The following is a 24,199-nucleotide window of genomic DNA, read 5'->3' as shown; positions in this document are numbered from 1 at the left end:
TATACTGCATGAAATGTCTCATTTCTTTGGACTTGCTGTGGACTCACCACACAAGTGCCTTCTGCTATCCGAAGAGCAGAATAAACTCTTTCTTTGAACCAACCTCGGCGTCATTTGACTTCCTTCCTCCCGTCCGGAAGCAACACAGACCCAATTGGTGAACTCCAATAAGGCTACAACAACAACAACAACAACAAATGTTTTTAAAAAGATCTACCGAAAGGAATTAGGCTGCCTGCTTTAGTTTACTGACATTTCTAATGAGATTGCTGAGGTATGTGTATTTTGATAAATCTCTTGACTCCTACTTTTCTTCCGGTTGAGCCCGATCCCAGTGCAAGCGGGGATTTTTCCGCTAGGAGAATCCCGGGCTTTTCGAAGGAAAAGGGGGTGCTACAGGGCGCAGTAGCCCCCAAAAACACTCTCTGGTGGATGTCCAGGAGTTCTGGTTCCTGCGGATGCCGGAACGCTGACCGTCCGGCCATCAGGTAACTCCTTTTTGGAGTGAAGAGAACAATCGATGAACTCCAATAAGGCTACAACAACAACAACAACAACAACAACAACAACAACAACAACAATAATGTTTTTAAAAAGATCTACCGAAAGGAATTAGGCTGCCTGCTTTAGTTTACTGACATTTCTAACGAGATTGCTGATGTATGTGTATCTTGATAAATCTCTTGACTCCTACTTTTCTTCCAAGATTGCTAAAATTAAGAAAAGAACAGACCAGGCAAACAGCACACTAGGAGTTTAGACTCTAGCTCTGACTGATATCTTCCATTTCACACTGAACAGACAGTGCAACAGGTTTTGCTTGACTGCAGCTGGGAAAAGAACAGAGCGCCCTGGCAAGTTTGTTCGCTAAATCTAGCACACATCAAGTTACTAAAAATACTTCAGCAAAAGCAAAAATTTGGGGGAAAACAACAACAAAAGGCAGTGATAACCCTTAAACATTATGACAAAAATTAAGCTGAACTGTATGAAATGTACTGTTCACAGATTTTCTCTTTTTGAGAAGCAGCAGTGAATGCAACAAGGGCATTTTAATATGTTTGATTAATTTATTCTAACTTTAATAATAAAAATATGGAAATGAAACACTTTAAGCCTAAGGAAATTTTACAGTCAGGAAAATGTGCTTTGTTCTCAGGGTTGCATCAGAGAGACCTGATATTTTTCCAATATGCATTAAGCAGAAGACCTTTCAGCTCCTCTAAACATTCAACAATAGCATATTTGATGCTTTGGGATGAAATCTACTTGCCTAACTGCAAGGACATACTTGGCAATATAAGTAATCACTTATATTCAGCGACACTTGTGAATAATGATGAACTCAAAATTGGATTTGGCCAGCTGATATTTCAAGGCCACAAGGGCATTTGTTTAAAAATACATTAGTTTATGAAATTAAGAAAGTACTCAAATGTACTTTTCATAAGAAACCAGAGGCATTTCTTTTGGGTATGGTGGGCCAACTGGTGCCAAGGAGGGACAAGATCTTTTTTATGTACGCCACAACGGCAGCAAGGATTCTACTAGCAAAGTATTGGAAGACACAAGAGCTACCCACGCTGGAAGAATGGCAGGCGAAAGTGATTGACTTTATGGGATTGGCAGAAATGACCGGCAGAATCCGCGACCAGGAGAAAGAAACTGTGGAGGAAGATTGGAAGAAGTTTAAAGTATATCTTAAAAATCGCTATAAAATTGAGGAGTGTTAAAGTGTGAAGGGAAAGGAAGATGTATAATTACAGCTATATTTATTCTTTTTTATTTAATGTGATATTGAAAAGGAGAATAAGGTTAAATTTTAATTGGTTAAAAGAGTTGCTGAAAAATTGTGAAACTAGGATGCAAAAAGGGGAAGGTATGGGGAAGTCCGAGAAAAGAGGCTTATGAAAAGGAGGTTAAGAAAGTTGGATCTATGTTTTCTTTTTGTGTGTGTCTGTTGTTGTATGTATTATTTAGTGTTGTTGTGTTGATAAAATTGGAAAATCAATAAAAAATTATTAAAAAAAAATACATTAGTTTAGATTACATGTGACATCTTGATTTGAGGTTGCTTGGAAGATGCAGGAGCCAAAAATGTTAGCAGTCGGTGCAGGGCACTGCTGGCCAGTCAAGGAAAGGGAGTTGATGTTTCTGCTCAGTGGCAACAGACATTTATTCTTGCTGGGCCACTTCCCCGGCTGGCTGCAACTGCAGGCTTTTCTTTATGCATCAGGATATTTGTATACAGAATAGACACCCATGGCAGAGACCCATTCATCTGGCTGGGAAAGCTTGTCAGGACAGAAACGCCTTCAGTTGTTTCTGGAAAGTGCAGGTATTGAGTGTAGCTTGAGAGGAATGCTATTCCACAAGGCAAGCTGCCACACTGTTACTGTGGAGCAGGCTTCTGAGACCTTTGGTTCTTGCAGGAGGTGTTATGCCACAGACCAGGGCCGTCTTAAGCATATCTGGCGCCGTGGTGCAAAGATCCCTCCGGCGCCCCCCTGGCAACTCCAAAACAAGGGAGGGGGCAGTGGAAAATGTTCTCTGTAAAGACTATCTGCAAAAACACTGTAAAATTAATGAATGTTAAAATGATGTTGGATTGAAAATAAGTGGCATTAGCAACAAAGTTAATAAGAATATGCAAAAATGAATTGATAGTGGATGAAAACATAGAGTTATAATATGTTAAGATAAAGAATTAAGATAAATGAAAGAGGGTAAGGATTTGCTGAATGGATTATGTAAACCGGGAACACAAAAAGGGGAGGTGCGAGGAGGTCAAGGAAACAAGCTAATGAGTTTAAAGTTATAAAAAATGGATTTGTTTTTTAATTTTTGTTTCTATTTCTTCGTTTTCTGTATTTTGTATTTTGTATTTTTATTTTTTATTTTTTATAGATTTTGGTATTTATGACTTTGTAAAATCTTAATAAATATTCTTTTTTTAAAAAAAGGAAAATGTCCTCTGCCTCCCCCACCGCCCCGAACAAGCAGGAAAACGTGCTGGCAGACCTGCACTCTGGCGTTGGGGCACCAGAGAAGGCAGCCTGGGAAGGCCGTGCACCACCTTTTGCCAGGAATCAGGAGGAGGCCGGCGCCCTGGCGCAATGAATCACTAACACGAATGGGAAAGACGGCTCTGCCGCAGACCACAGTGACTTGAGTATATCTGGTAACAGGGTCCTGAGCTGTGTCTTCTGTGTTAGTTCCAAGACCTTGAACTTGACCTGGTAGCAGATCCGGTGCAGATCCTGCACGCAAGGTGCTACATGCTGGCAGCAGTTTGCCCTCAGAAGCAGCCCAGCTACTGCATTCTGCACCAGCTGTAGCCTCTGGACCAACCTCAAGGCTAGCCCCACATAGCATGCATTGCAGTACTCCAACCATGAGGTTACCAATGCATGGAGAGGGTGGTCAGGCTATCCTGATCCTGGAACAGCTGTAGCTGTCTTCCCAATAAAGGTTGGTAAAAGGCACTCCTAGCCCCTGGGACCCCTGTGCCTCTGGTGGCAGAGCTGGACCTAGGAGCAACCCCAAACTCTGCAGGGAGAGTGCAGCTATATCCAGGGCTGGCAACTAACCGACTTGCCGGAATCACTCATCTTCGGAGCATCCATCTTGCCAGGATTTAGACTGAGTTTATTAGTTCTCATCCAGCCCACCATTTCGTTCAGGGCCTTCCCAGCCACCCCTGATTCACATGTTACAGAAAAATAAAGTTGAATACCCCCAGCAGAGTGATGACCCCTTGCTTCCAGTGGTGGAGCTTCATGCTCCAGCACCGGGGGGGGGGGGGGGGGAGAGCAGGCGGGGGCGGGGTTGACACATGTCCTGGGGGCGTGGCACCCAGCATGGTCGGGGAGGCAGCCGCGATGGCACCCTACCAGGATCGCGCTGCCAGGGGCGGTGCACTCCCCCCGCACCCCTCTTCCTATACCAGTGCTTGCGTCAAAGCTAATGCCCGCTCCCAGTGGCTACATGTAGGTGTTAAATCCTTGCATAGTTAGAACTCTGCAGAGCTAGGGATGGGTGGACCTGTCCGTTTGGGTTCTCTCCGTTTCTCATTTTTCCAATCTTGAATCCAGTTCTCTACATTTCTGCAGCAATTCTCTTAAACAAGAAATCAGTGCCAAAATCGGCCAGTATGTATTTTTGTGTGAATTTCTTGTGAACACATTTTTGTATGCAATTTTGACTAATGCAACACATTTTTGCAAGCGATTTATCCTAATGGGATGCATTTTTGTATTGTTGTTTTCACTAATATATTCACTATTATGCATCCCTTGCCCCAATATCTGCAATTTTTTTTGGGGGGGGGCTGCATCACAAAATTGAAGTGTGAATTTTGAAACCTCCCTGTGTTTCAATTATAATATCATTTCAGATTCAAATTTAAGGTGCAAACTGAACCGTATCTCCACCCTCCATTCTCACACACTGACACTGAACTTGGCTATAATCTCCTTTTGCTCAGTGCCTTGACAGGTGAGAATCCAAAGCCAAGCCTCTTCAGCGATGCCTTCATAAGAACTTCTTTGTTTCTATGCACATTTGTCTATGGGGGAGAGTGTGACTGAGTTGTGTTGGGCCTGCTTGCCCGTAAAATGTTACACCCAGCCCACCATTCTGTGACACTTTTCTGTGTCAGAGGAATATGCAACAAACTTTTCCTTAAAGATCTGAGTTTTAGAAGTTATTTTAAAACTACAGCTGAACTGTACAGAAAGTTAGTAAAGGTAAAGGGACCCCTGACCATTAGGTCCAGTCATGGCCGACTCTGGAGCTACAGCACTCATCTTGCTTTATTGGCCGAGGGAGCCGGCGTACAGCTTCTGGGTTATGTGGCCAGCATGACTAAGCCGCTTCTGGTGAACCAGAGCAGTGCACAGAAACGCCATTTACCTTCCCGCCGTAGCAGTACCTATTGATCTACTTGCACTTTGATGTGCTTTCGAACTGCTAGGTTGGTAGGAGCAGGAACCGAGCAACAGGAGCTCACCCCATCACGCGGATAAGAACCGCTGACCTTCTGATCAGCAAGTCCTTGGCTCTGTGGTTTAACCCACAGTGCCACCCACGTCCCATGTACAGAAAGTTAGTATCTGGCTAAATTGTGCCTGGGAATGCACATCTTTCTTTGGTCTGAAAATGCATATTCATGTTCATTCTGTTGTATAGTTCAAAGACATATATAATCTCAATAATCCTTAAAACAATCATCTAACAAAGCATTGCCAACATATTGTAGCTGAGGTGGGGGTTTGAGGCTGAGAGAATGTGTCTTACCTAGAGAAGATTGGGGAAACTGTGGACCCTCCAGATGTTACAGAACTGCAATATCTGGAGGCAAAGAAGGGTTCTCCACTCCTGAGCTAAAGGGATCACTGCTGAGGTGAGATTTGATCCAGGGATTTTCCTGACACACAGTTCAAATGTTAACTCTCCTCTCCTAAATATCATATACTACAGTAAGTAGACCCGTTGCTTGGTCCCTGCTCCTGCCAACCTAGCAGTTCGAAAGCATGCCAAAGTGCAAGTAGATAAATAGGTACTGCTCCGGTGGGAAAGTAAACGGCGTTTTCGTGTGCTGCTCTGGTTTCAGTGTTCCATTGCACCAGAGGTGGCTTAATAATGCTGGCGAAAGACCCGGGAAAACTGTCTGCGGACAAAAATCGGCTCCCTCATCCAAAGCGAGATGAGAGCCACAACCGCAGAGTCGTTTGCGACAGGACTTAACTGTCAGGGGTCCTTTACTTTTACCTTTACCTTTACCTTTACCTTTACCTTTACAATAAGTAAGTAGCAGCACTGGTCACAACAGTCGGGAAACAAGAAGATGATTTATAGATGGTGTCAGGGGTTCAGAAGGAGAGACACAGGAGGGGGAGCAAATGGAGAGTGAGGAGGAGGAGTACGAGGGGGGCGCAGGCAGTGACAGTGGCCAGAGTTATTCCACAAGCCTCTCTAGCGAATCGGAGGACTCACAGAAGGGAGCGCCGGTGGCCAGAGCGAGGGGGGCTCCAGGGGGAAGCCCCAGGAGGAAGGGGCCAGCGGGGAGTCCCTGAGCAGCAGCTGGAGATCAGGACCAGCGTCTCCACCAGAGCGCAGTGGGGAGGGGGAGTCCCAGGAGTCGGGACCAGTGTCCTCACCACCAGAGGGAGGAGAGGAGTCAGGTTTGGCAACGCCCACATCAGGAAGCGGGGAAACGGTCAGAAGGAAAGTCACCGGCTGGGCGCGCGCGCCAAGTTCAAATGTACAGGAGCGCGGCACAGCGGGGAGCCCGGGAAGGGAGCCAGGTCCTAAAGCCCGCCGGAGGGAGGGGCAAGACTCAGGAGGCTCAGCGTCAGAGGAGTCCAGGAAGGAGGGAACCCCAGAGGGCAGAAGGACCCAGCGAAGGAAAGAACAGCGTAGGAGGTGGAGCCGGGCTAGAATCTTAAACTGGTGTGGGTGGAGCAGTGAGTCAGAGGGGACTTAGCCGGTCTAGCGTCGAGACGTGGGTCTGCGCGCCCAGAGCTTGGAAATGGAAACTAAACTTTAATAAAGACTTTTGTATATAACATCCACTGGGCGTTGGTCCTCTGTGAGCTGGGACCTAGCGGCAGTCCTGACAGATGGTTTTTAAACACCAAATAAGTTACCCAAAATATGTAAAACTAAGTAAAGTATGCATTGGAAGTGTAAACTCACAGAAGGAACATTTTTTCATATGTGGAAGGGGAGGGCAGGAAGTCAATGGAAAAAGTAACTTATGGTTTATGTTCAAATTTGTGGGGTACAAAGGAGAGAAAAAAATCACAATGCCTCACTTGAAGGCACCAACAAACCTACTGAAGCTAAACAGATTCTGAGTTGGGTCAGTGCCTGGGTGGAGACTCTCAAGGACCCATCTGCTCCAGGAAACACACGTGGACTAGAAATAGATAACATTGGTTTGAAAGCCATGGGGCACTGGTTGCCCCAGTGGTGGAGAGCAGGTGGGGGGGTGGCTGATGTGTGTCCCAGGGGCATGATGCCCAGCGTGGGGAGGGGGGCAGCTGCGATGGCACCCCACCGGGATCGCACTGCCGGGGGTGGTGCACTCCCCCCTGCACCCCTCTTCCTCCGCTAGCGGGCTGCCCATCTCCCCAGCACCCTGAAGTTTATCAGGGGTTGCATGAGATCTCATATAAAACGCTATGCCTTTCAGCCTGTCTAAGGGCAAAATCTGCTGTGCATCTCATGAAGGAGGTTTGGGTGACAATGGATGGAAAGTGCTACAAGCCTCTTTGGGCATATCTTACATAACAGACTTCACATTCACTTGGGAGAATGGGAATAGTAGTACCACAAAATGAGCTCAAGATAACTGATTTCTCAGCACTCCCACCAAAATTAAGTTCCCAGGATTCTTTGGAGGAAGGCATCGCAGTTAAACTCTTATAGCACCAATGTGAGGTTTGCAATGTAGATATAACTTTGTTGTTTTCATCTATGATGATGTTAGTGCAAAAGGAAATGGCAATGCGGTCTAGAAGCTGACTTATCAATATGCACCTTTTCTGGTCACTAGATGGTACTATAGAACAGTTTTGCTTTGCTCTGGAGCTCTAAAAGGTGCCTGACTCTGGTGCTAAGCTCTTATAAGCCTGCTTCTTTGTTCCCCGCTGTGCTCCTGTTATCCAGACATGCTGAGACTAATAAAGGAACCAACTGGGAAAGCCGTTCACAGTGAGCATGCCTAATCAACCAAGGGGAAGGCAAGGTGCTTAAAAGGGTGGGAGGCAGAGCTGGTGTCAAGATGAAAAACAAGGTGTGTAATCCTTCCTGGAGTGGAGCCTCTTCTGCTGCCAGCCTATCACAGTCACATGTAAAGGAGAATTCTTCACAAACATCAGGCTTTAATCTGAGTTTAGACTGCAGCTTCCATCATCTCTGTCCAGTGGTCATGCTGGATGGGAATGATGGAAACTCCAGCCCAATAAACATGATTTTGTTGTTTAGTCATTTAGTCGTGTCCGACTCTTCATGACCCCCTGGACCAGAGCACACCAGGCACTCCTGTCTTCCACTGCCTCTCGCAGTTTGTCAAACTCATGCTGGTAGCTTTGAGAACACTATCCATCCATCTCTGTCGTCCCCTTTTCATTGTGCCCTCCATCTTTCCCAACATCAGGGTCTTTTCCAGGGAGTTTTCTCTTCTCACGAGGTGGCCAAAGTCTTGGTGCCTCAGCTTCAGGATCTGTCCTTCCAGTGAGCACTCAGGGCTGATTTCCTTAAGAATGGATACGTTTGATCTTCTTGCAGTCCATGGGACTCTCAAGAGTCTCCTCCAGCACCATAATTCAAAAGCATCAATTCTTCGGCGATCAACTTTCTTGATGGTCCAGCTCTCACTTCCATACATCACTACTGGGAAAACCATGCTAGAATAACTCTGTGCCCACCTGTGGTTTTGGACTACAGTTCCCACCACCACCACCACCAGGTTCTGCTGGCAGTTCAAAAGTGCTGGAGATCACCAGGCTGGCGAAGGCCATGGGGTTCCCACCCCTGGTCTACTCTGAGAGGTCAAAATGGGCCTTCCTTAGCTATGTTACCAAAACCCCTCTCCCCTCTTAAAAAAAGAAAAGACTTGGCTTTTATAGGGTTTGAACCTGGGATCTTCTGCATGCAAAGCATATGTTCCATCAGTCACTGTCCTTCCCATTTTTTCCTGGTACCTGCCTCTGGTAAACCACTGTTCCTATTTTGGAGATGCTTTAAAATCTTTTTGTTAGTGTGTGCAAATGTGAATAAGAGGTCACTTTCCCCAGCTCTCTGCTCTGCAGCCGTCCTGGTTAAATGATGGTAAACTTACTAGAATTTAAAGATGTTTTATAATACCACAACCAGATCCACTGTGTTCTCTGATATTCTTCAGTTTTCAGAAAAGGGCTGTTATGGCCAGTTTCCTAACATAGCCGGCCTCTGATTGCCAGAGCAGCACAGGCTATTGCAGAGGGAGTGAGCGCAGCTGACAGCAGCAGATGTCCTTGTGCAAAGTGTAATAAAGCAGCAATCCACGAGAAAGCTGTTTTATAAATACAAAAACACGCCTGTCTTCTCAGCTGTTGAGTGTTGCAGACCTTCTTCTCAAAAGTTGCAGATTCCCAGCTCCCTCCCACAACCACGATAATATTCTAATGTGCAAAGAACATGTCTGACGGAAGCACCCAACCATCTATTGCAACAGAGTCTGCTAAGTACCTTTCCCCAGTGTGATTACAATGGCTGGGATTGAGCCCAGTTCATAGACAGAGTCATGTCTACAGTTGAAAAGCCATTTCCGCCTGCTGAGGGTTCCATGTGGTGCAGACTTCCAGGGGCTCCTTGTATGGAGAGAAAACTTGGGAACAGCCTATGATACAGCCAGTACACCATTCAGATCCTTTAGCTGTGACTCCTGCATTGCATGGGGCTGGACTAGAGGATTCATGGGGTTCTCATCAAGTTCCAGCTCTACAGTCAGATGGCAAACTAGCTTATATACTATATGTGGGCATGCATTCAGTGTGTTTTGTTTCTGCTTTAAAAACAAGGAGGCAATTAGGATCAGAACCATGGAGTGCAGTTGAAGGGTTATCTCTGCCCACCAAAAGAAAGGTCCCAGTGAAGGCTCTCCCCTTGAAGCTGCTCTTTGCCCTCTTGCCATTGAATCAGAGAATCATAGAATGATAGAGTTGGAAGAGACCACAAGGGCCATCGAGTCCAACCCCCTGCCAAGCAGGAAACACCATCAGAGCACTCCTGACATATGGTTGTCAAGCCTCTGCTTAAAAACCTCCAAAGAAGGAGACTCCACCACACTTCTTGGCAGCAAATTCCACTGTCGAACAGCTCTTACTGTCAGGAAGTTCTTCCTAATGTTTAGGTGGAATCTTCTTTCTTGTCGTTTGGATCCATTGCTCCGTGTCCGCTTCTCTGGAGCAGCAGAAAACAACCTTTCTCCCTCCTCTATGTGACATCCTTTTATATATTTGAACATGGCTATCATATCACCCCTTAACCTCCTCTTCTCCAGGCTAAACATGCCCAGCTCCCTTAGCCGTTCCTCATAAGGCATCGTTTCCAGGCCTTTGACCATTTTGGTTGCCCTCCTCTGGACACGTTCCAGTTTGTCAGTGTCCTTCTTGAACTGTGGTGCCCAAAACTGGACACAGTACTCCAGGTGAGGTCTGACCAGAGCAGAATACAGTGGCACTATTACTTCCCCTGATCTAGATGCTATACTCATATTGATGCAGCCCAGAATTGCATTTGCTTTTATAGCTGCCACGTCACACTGTTGGCTCATGTCAAGTTTGTGGTCAACCAAGACATTGATGTCCATGGAAGCCTTTTTTTCAAAGGGAGCAACACTTCAGGAGCGAAGAGGAGATTTTAACTGGGACCCTTGCTGTGGAAGAGGATGCACAACACAGTTCAGATCCTAGTTGCTTTTATTTTCCAAGGAAAAAGAAGAAATGCATATTCCCATGGCATCTAGTTTGACCCTGAGGATTACCATACACTACTGCTGCAATACAGAGATATGAAAACGTGGAAGTATTTTTTGTCAGCTGCCATGTTACTATGGCAACACATGAGTTGGTCTTTAGTGGGAAGGCCTATAGGGGAAGAGAGCACAACTTCTAAGCTGGCTTGATACTTAATTTAGAAATTTAGTATTTCCGCCAGCCTGCTGATGTCCCACCTGCAAGTGTTGGATTTAACCCCCTAGAGAGAATCGTTGCATCATGGACCTTGTTGTATAAGTTTTGTACTAATGTAACTGTATTGGCTTCAGTTCTAGATCTCCCTGCAGGCCCGCTTTATAGACAAGTGCATTCAAGACACTTTTTTTTATGTTGAAGCTAAGATAAGAAAGGTTTGAAACTAGTACTAAATATGTTTAATAGGGCAGATTCTTTGTTATATTTCCTCCACCCTTCTTAATGTCACAACAATCCTAGGAGATAGGATGTTAAACTGAGGGGCAGTGACTTTTCCAAAGCCACTTCTTATCTTCAAAGGCAAATCTTCTTTGTATGGTCACATCAGTCTTTACCCAAGTAAATGTTTCAAATGGAGCTGACATCCCTTAAATACTCCAGTGAGTGATAGTAGTTTCCTGAATATTTGCTCACCTAATATTTGCTGCCTTCATCGGCTGTTTATTTGGATTTCACTTGCTGGTCTTACTGTTTTATCTGGTTTCTTTGAGTGGTAGTCAATTATGTTTTACTCAGAGTTCGACCCATTAAAATTAATGAACACACCTAAGTTAGGTCTGGGACGCAGGTGGCGCTGTGGGTTAAAGCCTCAGCGCCTAGGACTTGCCGATCGAAAGGTCGGCGGTTCGAATCCCTGCGGCGGGGTGCGCTCCCGCTGCTCGGTCCCAGCGCCTGCCAACCTAGCAGTTCGAAAGCACCTCCGGGTGCAAGTAGATAAATAGGGACCGCTTACCAGCGGGAAGGTAAACGGCGTTTCCGTGTGCGGCTCTGGCTCGCCAGAGCAGCGATGTCACGCTGGCCACGTGACCCGGAAGTGTCTCCGGACAGCGCTGGCCCCTGGCCTCTTAAGTGAGATGGGCGCACAACCCCAGAGTCTGTCAAGACTGGCCCATATGGGCAGGGGGACCTTTACCTTTACCTTAAGTTAGGTCTACTCTGAATAAAACAGTTAAACACCACCTTTTTATATTGTTCTCTGCTTTTTAGACTACAGTCCTAAATAAATTTACTGGGGACACAAGGATTTCTGAGTAAACATGCCTAGGACTGCTCCTCAAGTGCAGTTTCTGTATTCTATGGTTTTTAAGTTTACATTTTGTCATGGTGGGGCCTGCCAAGGTGCAAAAGGCACCATATAAATGCTGTAACCTAAATATTTCAGGCTACAGGCACCTTCCATAACTCAGTTCTTTGCAGGAAGAACTGATGTAATAGTGATGTAACACTAAAGTATCAAGACCCCCGTGGTCCTCCAGACATGTTTGGATGAGGTTTCTGGTAAAATGTGAGGGGGAGGACTGTAAAAAAAAAAAAAAAAGGATGGGGAGAAATCTGCCACTTTTTGTGTGTGCTGTAGGGTAGAACCATTATTCTTCTGGAGAGACTACCAAGGCAAGGCTATAAATTTGCAATGTTATAAAAGAAGTGACATGACTTGGTGATGGAATGAATATTTTTATTTATTTATTTTTTAAAATTTCTATACCACTTTATATTTTTAATAACAACCTCAAAGCAGTTTACAGCATATTAATTCTATAAATCAATAAAACAATCGCCGGGCAATGTTCCTCCTATGGAAAGCAAAGGAGAGAGAGGAGTAAAAGATTATGCCAACTCTTTATTCTTTCAATGTTTCATTCATTCAGTGGGATGAACCTTGTCAATGGATATTATTGAGAAGGAACAATGTATGGTATTGGGCATATTGAGTTTGAAATGTCAATGAAATATTTAAGCAGTCTATCAGGCTGGCAATGGGAGTTGTGGGATCAGGGGAGAGAAAAAGTCCTGGAGTAGAAATGAAGGGATGAATACATCATGAGCGGACAGATGGTATTAGAAAGCCTTGGGATTTGGTGAGGTCACTTATTGACAGTATGGGACAAAGCAGAAGACCCCATAGATCCATAGTGGATCCCTATGGAGAGAGGGAAAGAGGAGGACCTCTGAGATCTTGGCCATTCACAATATTTTCTTGGCATTCTTGGTGCTCACAGGCAAATGTTAACATTCACTAGATTTGGGAATTTTGTGAAGCATGGATATATATTTGTGTATGGTTTTCATGTTCAGTCAGCTGAAAAAAAATGTTTTTTTGACCTTCTGCTATGTGCATTAAATGCTAATTGATAATTCTGGAAATGACTCTCATACCCAGTCCACCATATTGAGCACCTCCACATCTTTAAATAATTTTGTTGGTCCTCTCTGAATTCCCCCCACCCTGCCAACATGACTTATTCAGCCTTCGACATCTGGTTGCCTCATCTTTATTCCATCTCGCAATGACTCATATTCTCAGGAACAAAAAGGCATCAGATTGATGTCTTGAGACTCCCTTTATAATGGAGAAATAAATGGACCTCCTAAATTACATTTTTGTATTGTCCAGTGAGAAAAGCAAGAATTAACAGATAATGCAGGCTTGAGGGATTTGCTGAGTACAGCTTTTCTTATCCTCTTATTTATATGCATGCACAATTCTAGATGGTGCTCTTGAGAGCTGTAGAATTGCTTATGGATGGGAGAGCAGACCGACAGGCTGAAGGGCAAGTAGGATTTGCACATACAATGTGAAATCTTCAGCAGGAGAGACATTAAAATTTCCCTCATGAATTGTTCCCACCTGTCAAGCACCTGAGAAATACAAGTGATAAATTGCAGGTGTTGGTGGAGCAACAGTGGAGATAAATGGAATGTATTTACAGCAATAAAATCACCCCATTGCCCCCAAATACTTTTTACTGGTGATGAGGAAGGTAATGCTTTATTTGGTCCAGTGTTGTGACTGAAAATTATATGATGATTTCCCCGCTTTAATTTATTTACCATCATTATGTTCATTAACAATGTTTAGTGGGTGTCATGGACTGGTTGGACACAGGCGAATGGTGGGAGGAACCAGAGAGGCAACCACCAATCAAAGAAGGCTTAGAGCCCGGGGAGTGGTGCTGGCAATGCCGGATTTATGTATAGGCTAAGTAGGCTGAAGCCTAGGGCCTCTAGGGGGCCTCCCCAGCTCCCCAGCCCTAAACAGCGGGCAATCTCCCCTGTCCCAAAATTGCAAACCCAAGACTTCATGCGAGGGCAGGACAACTCAGACCCAGCAACTATGAGACTCAGGGCCAGCCAGTGGGGCCCAATTTGAAACTCTAGGGCCCAACTTGGATTCTTTTTGTGGGGCCCTAGTTCACAGCCAAAATCTGCAGAATCTTAGAGATATAAATCTGTGTGCTAGGTCATTTTCACAAGGTCAGCAAAGCCCTTCAGAAATCAGACCTGTTATTGAGTTCTTGTGGAAGTTTGTAAACAAATTTGGATGAAGTTTTCTGATGTCCTTTAGAGGAGAAATTGTGAATTGCAGAATTTTAAATACCCATCTCCATTCAATTTTGTTGATAACACTCTTCCATTTTCTTCTAGTCGTGAGGGTGGGGGGTTGGGAGGGGCCTCACAAGTGGAGTAACCTAGGGCCTCTCTTCATCTAAATCTGGCCCTGGGTGCTGGGACACTAAGAAGCAGAGGTGTTGGAAGCTGAAGGGGGAACAGGGCTTAGTGAGTGTTTTTGCTAATACAGTCATACCTCATGTTACGTTAGCTTCATGTTACGTTTTTTCAGGTTGTGTCCCGCAGCGACCAGGAAGTACTGGAAAGGGTTACTTCCGGGTTTCGCCACTCGCGCATGCACAGAAGCGCCAAATCATGCTGCACACCTACACTGATATGACGTTTCAGGTTGTGGGCTTTTCATGTTGCGAACGGGCCTCCGGAACAGATCCCGTTCGCAAGCAAAGGTACCACTGCAAAGAGTTAACTCCAACTTGCGCAGTGTGATTTACTGCTGACTCGCTCCCCACAGTGGGTGGCAAATCAGAGATTGCCCAAGAGATACAGCAGCTTTCGGCAGAGTCGGTAACCAAACCCTTATGAATTCCCCAACTTGAGGAAACAGGAAGAAATCCCAACGAAAGAAGAATGAAGAATGAAGTTGATGGAATACGCAGAATTAGACAAGCTAATGGGCAGAATTTGGAACCGGCGAGACCAGAGATTTACCGAGGACTGGGATAAATTTACTGAGTATATTAAGAATATATGTGAAGGTCAATTAACGTTTGTAGGTTTTCAAGAAGCTCTGGGATAATAATGGAAAGAAATATTGTTTTATAATAATTGTTAAGATTAATTTGGTTAAAAAAACAAAACAATATAGATGCAAGAAATGTGAATAATTGTGAAAACATGAAAATTTCCAGATAGACTGAAGGAAGTCTGAAAGTGGAAAGATTAGATTTGGATGTATAATTCAAATGGAATGTTTTTCCCCCTTTATTATTTATTGTTAAATTTGAAAATTTTATAAATAATTTTTTTTTAAAAAAAAGAATTCCCCAACTTGATGAAATGGTGAAATGCAGGTGAATTAATGAACTAGGCTACAATGAAATCACATTGATAGGGAGATAGCTGTCAGGGTTGGCACAGCGGTATGGTGATGGGCATCAAACTTGCAGGGATGGATAAGGGAGCGGATAAGTCCAGGTGAGTCCTCCCCTCTTGGAGAGGAGCAATGATTCAGTGCGGGCCAATGAAGTTGCAGATCTGCCGGCTCGACTTTTGGCAGTGGCAGAATACAAAGAGGAAGGAGGATGAAAGTGCCCCTTCTTCATATCAGAGGCTTTCTCCAGCTGCAGGGAGGTCAGGAGTTGCACCACCGTACTGTCCACTCCTGGAAGATAGGAACAGGCTCGCCATTCAGTTTGCTAATGTTCCACATGGCTGTTAAAAAATACTGCAAAACTGATGTTAGCTTGGTGCAGAATTGTGTGTGTGTGGTCATCCGTAGAGAGCCCATGCAATTAATTTCCCCTGGAAATCATAGACCAAAATAAAGCTTGTTTGCCTTTCATGATTCAGGGGGATTGTCAATCACATTGTTGGCATCTACTCAGTTTGCAGTCCAGGGAAATTGCACCAGTATCAAAAGGCAAGTTTCTGCCGTACTGTACTTTGTAGCATTTCAGCAAGAGTTATCCTTGGCACGTTCTCAGAAGATGCCAGTTCATGTGGAATCAAACTTACAGTGGTCATTAGGGCCTCAGTATTTCTTTCAGCTTCTATTCAATTGGGCGGAATAACTAGTTGGAAGGAACCAGACTAGCCCAAAGAAAAGCAACCAAACAGTGATGACCCCCAGGGCTGCACGCCTGTCTAGGGGATCGCAGGAAGTGATGTATTGGTTTAAATATTTATAGGCCAACTGTTCATCTGCACGGGTACCAGGGTGGCAAAAAGAACATAAATTATGAAATGCACAATAAAATAAGAAACACATCATTCAAAAGTAACAGATACAGCTAAAAACAAGAGAGCAGGTTGAACAACAACCAACTTAAATAGCCTGGATAGATAGATAATAGATAGATAGATGATAACAGCATTGGCACCAGTGATACTTGTGGGGAAAGGGCGTTCCACAATAAGGAACACCACAGAGAAGGCTCTATCCCCCCTCACTGCAGCGTGAGTTTTCTGTAACATTGGAACATATAATATCTGGTGCACTACAGTAACGTTGAGGCTGTGGTACAAAGCAGCCAGACCCTGGATTGTGGCCTCTTCCACAAATTTGCCTTAGGCAAACCCTTCAACTGAAATATCAGGGCAATACTGTCCTACCTTACAATTATTTAATGTGTATGCCTGAAGATTTGTTTATTTTTTGTCTCCTTTAAAACTTAATTTATTTCATCTAGGGTTTTATATATCCCCATGAGCAAATTTAGGCATAGATAATGAAATGCCTTTCAATTGCTCCTATATTTGGATTGTCAGAAGTGTGTGATTTAATAAGTAAATTTCTAAATATCTGTAATGAGATAGAAACTCTTTGACAATGCTTTCTGCCACCTTGGCATGATTTTCTATCGGAGGGATTAATATATTCTTTCGTTTTAATGATAATAACAATTGATGTGGCTTATTGCCAAAGTCTGAAGCCTTTGCTTCAATAAATTATAAGATTTAGCTGTCTTGTTTGATCTCTTAATCGCTAGCTGTTGTCCAGTCAGCTTCTCTTGTGGTCTTTGAGCCAAGGCATCTTCCAGCTTCGGCTTCTTTCTTATTCGAAGAATCAGTTGCTCCTCTTGCCTTATTCTTTGTTTTTCCCCAGCACAGTTTATTTCTTCAAAAACTCTTCCAATAACTATTCTTAGCACCCTGTGTGGTAACCAGTTTACAACTGGAATCTTTGAATTATTTATCGTTCTTCACTTTGTAATATAATCTTGTTGAGTTTCCATTGTTTTAAATGTAAGACATAAGTGAAATGGGAGCATAGTGTACAAAAGTTGTAAATTGTTTCATCCTACTGTTTGATTTTCTTGATATTAAACTAGAAATCTATAATTAAATATGATTTTCAAGGAGAGGCGTTTATAGACTTTAATCTTGGTTTGTTTTAGTTTTTTTAAAAAACATCCTGCATAAGTTAAAATATTTTTAGATCTCTTCTTCTCTGAAAATGGAAAATATGAACATTAGGATCATGTGCTCACATGGGTGTTCCTTTCACTGCCCCCCATGACCTGTACTTTCAGGGATGACTCCAGGATTTGGGGAACTTTTGGGAAGATGCCCTTTCTGGACCCCCTTAGCCTAGAAGGGTGGGGAGATGAACATCATGGAGTCTCTCACATTGCCTCTGTCCTTTGTAAGTGCTCTCTGCCAAGTCACAGTGCTGCTGCTGCTCTGCTGTTGCAGGGGCCCAGTGCATGTAGATGTGGCGTACTCCAGTGGCAGGTGGTTCCATGTTCACCGGAAAGGGGGTAGTGGCATGGACTGGTTGGATGCAGAGGAATGGTGGGAAGAACTAGTTGGGGAACCAGGGAAGAAGGCTCAGAGCCCGTGGAGTGCTGGTGGGACAACAATGTGTGGTCAGAGGGAAATGCCTGGGAAGTTGCGCTCATTAGACCATCCAACTTGAATGGTGTGATTTACTGCCAACTTACTCTTTGACAGGGAGGGTAGGGGCAGAGACAGGAGACCTTTAGGTTGGCTGCAGCATTCTGCAGGTGTGCACATAGCTGTCCACCTGAAGCTCTCCTGATCTCACCACGGCCATCCTGGGGAATGCAGCACCACTGCATCTGTGGGAATGCTCAACCTCACCTCACTGTCCCTAGCCCTTTATTTTGCCTCCTCCATTCCCCAGCCACTGGGGGATATTCGGGTCAATGGCGCTCTTCACAATGCAGTGAGATAGGAAGTGCATGCAAGGGCACATACAGTACTTTTTCACTGCAGTGAAAGAGAGAGATTCTCTATCTCATTGTATCTTTCGTCTCTGGGACGGCAGCTCTTTCATCTGACAATCCCGCCGTCTTCGCCAGCTTGTTATAATGAGATCAGACATAACTGGCTTTTCAATCTTGTTTGAAACATAAAAGAAGTTGAAAAGACTTCTCTTATTGCCCTGGCTGGAATTGTCACTGCTCTAAGCTCTTCTGCTGCTTCTAATCTCATCTAAAAATCAGCTGATCTTTAAATTGGCAATGGCTGTCTCTTTTTCGTCTTTCCTTTTAACCCAGGGTTGTTTTCCATGGCAAACATTTCCATCTGTTTTGTGAAGATTATATAGAGCTTTTGTCTTCCAGTGACATCACAGAAAAGCTTTCTGTGTTCAGATAAAACCTTTATTTGTCGCCAAAGCAAAAGCCTTCCTTTATTCTAACACCATTAGGAGGTTTTGCTTATATCTTCCCAAGTCAGTTGCTGGATTCACATGTTCATTTTTTAACATGGCATATGTCACTCCACTGTGTTTTTAACTCACCGTTTTTCATGCAGTGAACATGTATGGATGTTCCCTCATATCTTCACAAATATATCTACCAAAAGTTACTAGTCCACAGATTGCTTTTACTAGACTGCTTACTGGCCTGCTTACTCATATTAATATGTCAGTGATTTTGAAACTGTGGGACAGGCCTCCTTAGAGGGAGCAAGTAATCTGATGGTACAAAGGTCCAGAGAAGGATGGGACCCTGGTGCTCTCTCTTTCTCTCCCTTCCCCTCCAACCAGCCAATACTTGGATAGATGGAATGGTGGACCCTCTGTGATACACACTGGATTTGGAAGGTAACTGCATTCTAATTCCCACATGAGCCTCCCCTCTGTGAAAACTGTTAGCTTGGATGAATTAGATTGGAACAACCACTTACACTTTCTGGAGTTTATTCATGCAGGAACTGTTTACAGAATGTGTGGAGATGAGAGAGAGAAGCAGCAGATGTCTTGTCTCAACGAGTTGGGAAAGAACAAGAAACAAAATGGCTCAGCTTTTAGGGGTGGATTTAACTTAGACAGAGAGCTACAAACAAATGCTGGCTAGATACCTACACAAATAGTGCCTTCTAGTGGTTTAAAGTAACACATGTAGGAATTACAAACTCAGGAGAAATAAATGTATTTGCTTTTCTCCAATGAAACCTTGCTGCCAGCATATTTAACAGAGGCGGGATGTGTGTGTGTGTGTGTGTGCATGCGCGCGCTCCACACAGTGGCTTGCTATAAACCACTGTTTGAAGGACCTCCCCCACCCTGTTCAACAGCTTTCCTGGGCCTGCCTGCCATTCCTCATGCTGCAGTTGGTGTGGCTGCCCATTGGTGGCCAAGCCTACTGCAGAGCGTAATGACACCTTACATTTTTATGTATATAGGAATATATACACAGACAGTGACCATTTTGCATGGGGGTTCTGTTCTTGGTTCCCACATGTACGCTAGTGGAGCACTCAAAAGCCTGCCCTGCGCTGTTATCCCCCGTTCTACCATTCATTATTCCCCACCCCTGTTTCACCTCCATTCTGCCCTCTTCTGGGTCCAAGTGGATCAGCAGTTGCACATCAATTGGGCAGGCACAAAATGGTTGCTGGCATTATATATATGCCCATGAAACATCCTAAAGCAATTTAACCCATCAACAATACATATGGTGGATAGTGTATTAATAGAAAGAACCTAGGAGTTGGTTTATGTTACATTGCAATGTTATGTCACTCTTAGGGCTTGAGTCAGGCGTAGATCAGCAACAAAAAACAATAAATCACCCGAGGTCGGTGAAGTTAAATCTTTATTCCAGGAAACAACCACAGCTCAGACCTGGTGGTCTCAGTAACTATTCTTAGGAGGTCTTGTCTTGATGGCACAGTTTTGAAGACTGAAGGTCCCTGCCTTCCCATCCCTGTCTAAGTTCCTCCTCACCTGGGTTTTCCCTATGCATTCTCAAACTGTGTCTGTGCATGACTAATCTCTGTTCTGTTCTTTTCATTTCTCTGTGTGTTCTTGGAGGCCACGGGGGGGGGGGAGCTGGTCGCAGCAGGAGGGGGAGACTCCCTGGACTCTTCAGCAGCCTGTTTCCACTCTGCCTCTTGACCCTTCTCTGCTTCAGCCTCAGAGTCTGAACTGCACTCTGCCAAAGATTCTTCCTGCTCACTGTTGCCTCTCCAGCTTCTGACAGCTCCTCCTCACAGTCTGTTCCCTCTTCTCCCTCTGACCACTTATCCTTCTCCTCCCTCCAATCCCCTGGCTCTGAGCCTTCTTCCCCTAAGGGGTTCCCTGGTTGGTACATTCCACTACTCTGCATCTAGCCAGTGTTTGGCAGTTACATAATAGTTACATGCTCCATGAATATAAAATTATGATAACAGTACTTGATAAACTTACAACGTAATGAGGTTTAGGGTAGGGTTGCCAAGTTGTTGAACTACACTTCTAACATGGGATTTTCTCAGACACTTCAGCGATTTCCTCTCGGACACTGTTTGCGAGGGCCGAATACTGGCTATGTCCGGCAAATGCATGATTGACATTTTCTTTCCTACACCCTTGTAAGAGTATTACCATCTCCACAATTGTTTTGCAGTGAGGGCTTCAGTTTTGTGGAGGAAGCTTTACTATATTAAATTTTGTCTCATGGTGAAGCAGGAGACTCAATGACACTGTCATTCTATACATTGTGCCTTTGCGTTACGTTTACAATTTCTATTAAATTATTAAATTCCAGTTGCTTCTGTTAATAGGATAATATGCAGATCTAGTTACAAAGGAGATTTACCCAGATACTTGAATGCTGATTCCTCAGCTTTGCGGCTTTATAATCCTTTGGCTTTTCCAAGTGTAATGAGGGGATAAACTATTCATTAGAGTTTTGTGGCATCTTCCTCTTGGGGATTTTAGCTCTCAGTCACCAGGCTGAGGCTGCAGTGTAATGACTTGGGTCACTTACATTTTCTTGTATAGTGGCTCAAGGTCAAGTGAAGTAAAACATGGAAGACTGGGCTGTCATGGGAGACGAATAGCTTGGAAAATAGTTTTCATGGACTGATTCCTAGGGCCACCTGACTGATTTGGAACATGGTTCATTCACGTGCGTCATTCTATGTCAAATGTGGGTATTTGAAATGTGTATATTTTATATGTTGCATTAATGTGCCCTTCTTTCTCTGATATATTCTCATCTGACCATGCAGGCTGGGACCTGGATGTAGAGCAGAGACCTGTGTCTGGAGACTTGTGTCACAGATGAACAGCTGAAAATTACCAGGGACGGCACTTTTCAAAGTGGATGGAGAAGCTGTAGAGAGGGGTCTTCCCAGCCACAGATTTCCCTCACCACCCAGGGTTCCAGTTCCATTGTTGCTCTCTAGGTGAAATACCATGCCCAAGGAACACAGAGAGAGAAATCACAAACTAAACAACTCTATATGTGATTTACAAAAATGCATTAACAATAATGTCTGACATTTCAACACCTTGTGGAAAAAGGCAGCTAGGTTATTTGTGAGGCATAAGAATTCCTTCATATATTTTTTCCACGGGGCAGCATCTTCCTGTTTCACCTCAGGTGGCTAAATGGGCTGCCCCGCTCCGACAGGACCTTTGTTTTCTTTGGATTAGAAAGCCCAAACTCCCAAGTTTGCCATCAGTTGAACAAGGAGAAATATTGTATTCCAAAGCAAAAGGAAACCCCATGACTATTGTCTCAGTAGCCCTATCTTATTGTGCAGTCTTCAAGCACCTGTGAGTTCTTCCTGCTCTTAATGACAAGCCACTGTTGCCAGTTAAGGTGGCCAGCTGCAAGAGAGGACAGACAGGGCTTCGGCACTATTAATGGTGGTGTAGGAGAGGGGATTTCAACACCTGTTGCTTGCTGCTGAAAGCAAACCTCTATTATAACTGTTAAAGATGCTGTCACAGACCTTCCCTCTGTTGCAGCTGGCTCCTGTAGCCATCGTCCTTCAGCTGTTCACAGCTTGCAGAAATAAGCTTGGCAAGACAACTGTATGTGCAGATTAGCCTGGAAGCAAAATGGAATAATTGTTGTTATCATTTCAAGGTTTGTTTGAGGGATGGGCTCAAAAGCGGCAGGAGTAGGGGTTTGAGGAGTACACATGATGAAATTCCACGTGTTCCCCCACCCCTCAATATTTTTTTTATTTCCTTGTTTTATTTTGGTGGGTATTTGATGGTGTTAATTGCAGAAGCCGCAATAGCTTTGTTGTTTTAAATTGTTTTTAGTATTATGTGAAGGGTCGGTAATAATAAATAAATAAATAAATGATATGCAGTTACCAATATTTTTGACCTATTTCTCTTCCCCAGATGCTGAATCAAGCTGGATTTCAGCCCGCCCCCTCTGCCTACCAATGGATGGGACTTGAGAAGGTAAGATGGCAACATATCCTGTTGGATGTGCCTTGTTAAATGCAAAGCTGAGATGCTTGGGTTGCAGCCTTTGAATTCCTTGGGATTTGCCTAAGAAGACTGCCACCTTTTTACCAGCTCATGCTCCATTTCAGCAACCTGATCTGCAGACCATCAGATTATTTCTATAATATCAAAAAAATCACTGAAGAATTCCTGAATATGAGGGTGGCGCTGAAGGCACAGGAGCAGCCCAAGTATTTTTATCTGGTTGATGGGCAACTTTGTCACCTACAGCAGGAGCCAGACCTCACCTGTGCTTGGTTGTCTGACCTGCTGTCCGTGACCTGAAGCAATTATTGCCCTGTCTCCCCTCCCCTCCAAGTTTCTCTCAAAACAAAATACAAGACTGGCAACTGCCTCAATGGCTATAGATTGAAACCAGTAGCCTCAGCTCCTAGGAGGTGAATGGCACAGCCCCTTTTCATTGCCTGTTGGAGTGCATGTTGTGCAGACAACAGTGGAATAGCAAACTTCTGAATGGCATGACCTTGGAGGAACTGCAATTGCCGTTGATCAACCCTGAATAAGGTAAAAGCCAGAGGGAACTTACTCTTCTGTAAATAAATTGCTGTGAATATTCAGTAAAACAATCCAACACCTCTCAAAGTGAATTTTCACCTCCCAAATAGGATGATGAGAGGCATGAATACAAATGAGGGAAATGGGCATTGAATATGCAAGTTGTCAGCTGTGTTTGTTGTGTTTCTCTCACAGCTTTCCTCCAAGGAACTTGAGGCCACGCACCTGATTCTTGCTCTACCTCTGCTTTAGCCTCACAACTGTCCTGTGAGGTTTGTTAGGCTGAGACAGAACCACTGGCCCAAGGCCACTGGGACACAAACTCAGATCTCCCTGCTCCAAGTTGGAAAGGGCAAAACGAGGGCAGTGCTTTCGGGCCGATTACAAAATCAGCATCATTTTCAATAAGGGATTTGCCATCAAGACAAGGCAGAGAAAGGTTAAAAACAGGGTGGCCGAGTGAAAAAGAGGACTATGTTCCTGCACCTTAAACAGGTGAGGAGGAGAAGGAATTTCTTCAGGTGCATTTTGTATGGCAGGCCAGACCTGCTGAAACCTGCACTTCTACACAGCCATTAAAGGAACAGAGCTTCTGTCCTCTCTTATACCAGGCCACCCAACTGTAAAGTTCCTTGTCTCCCCATTCAAATCAGCAGCATTCTTCAGTCATATAAAATGCCTCATTGGGAACAATACAATGTCCACCATAAACATAGCATTGCATTTTATAGGACTGAAGGACACCTGCAAGCTGCTTTGTGCCACGCTGCCAGGTATCAAGGCTATGGGGGGGGGGGAGAAAATAACTCCAAACACTCTGCTGCCTTGTCTTAATGGTAAACTCCTCACCCCCAATAAATTCCTCATCCCCTTTTTGATAGAGATGAATGTCCTTGTGAAAATGGGAGGGAGGATATATATATATATATATATATATATGCTTTCGTAGATTTTCACGGGTACAGGAATGCAGGTTTTGGTGTCCTCGGGTGTCTTCCCGTGTAAAAGTTGGGGTGTCTAGGCGACGTTTCGACGAGGTCTCACTCGTCATCTTCAGGCTGGTGCTTTCGGCTTCTTGTTACTGGAACAGAGCGGGATCTCAATGTTTGAGTTCCTATAAATACTGTAGAGGGGGTGTGGTGTCTAGCTTCCAATGTTCTGGGCA

General features: G+C 44.3%; 1 long non-coding RNA gene across 1 annotated transcript; it reads left to right on the top strand.

Moving 5' to 3' along the window:
• The first annotated feature begins 524 nt into the window (after window positions 1–524).
• Window positions 525–23,105, top strand: LOC310844679. Its single transcript, XR_014564244.1, has 2 exons — window positions 525–660; window positions 22,411–23,105. It is a non-coding gene; the product is annotated as an uncharacterized lncRNA (long non-coding RNA).
• Window positions 23,106–24,199: the final 1,094 nt, after the last annotated feature.

Source organism: Podarcis gaigeae (genome assembly GCF_964106915.1).
Source record: "Podarcis gaigeae genome assembly, chromosome: 5".
Classification (NCBI taxonomy): domain Eukaryota; kingdom Metazoa; phylum Chordata; class Lepidosauria; order Squamata; family Lacertidae; genus Podarcis; species Podarcis gaigeae.
The sequence above is the reverse complement of the archived record's forward strand: the minus strand, read 5'-3'. Positions and strand labels throughout refer to the sequence as shown.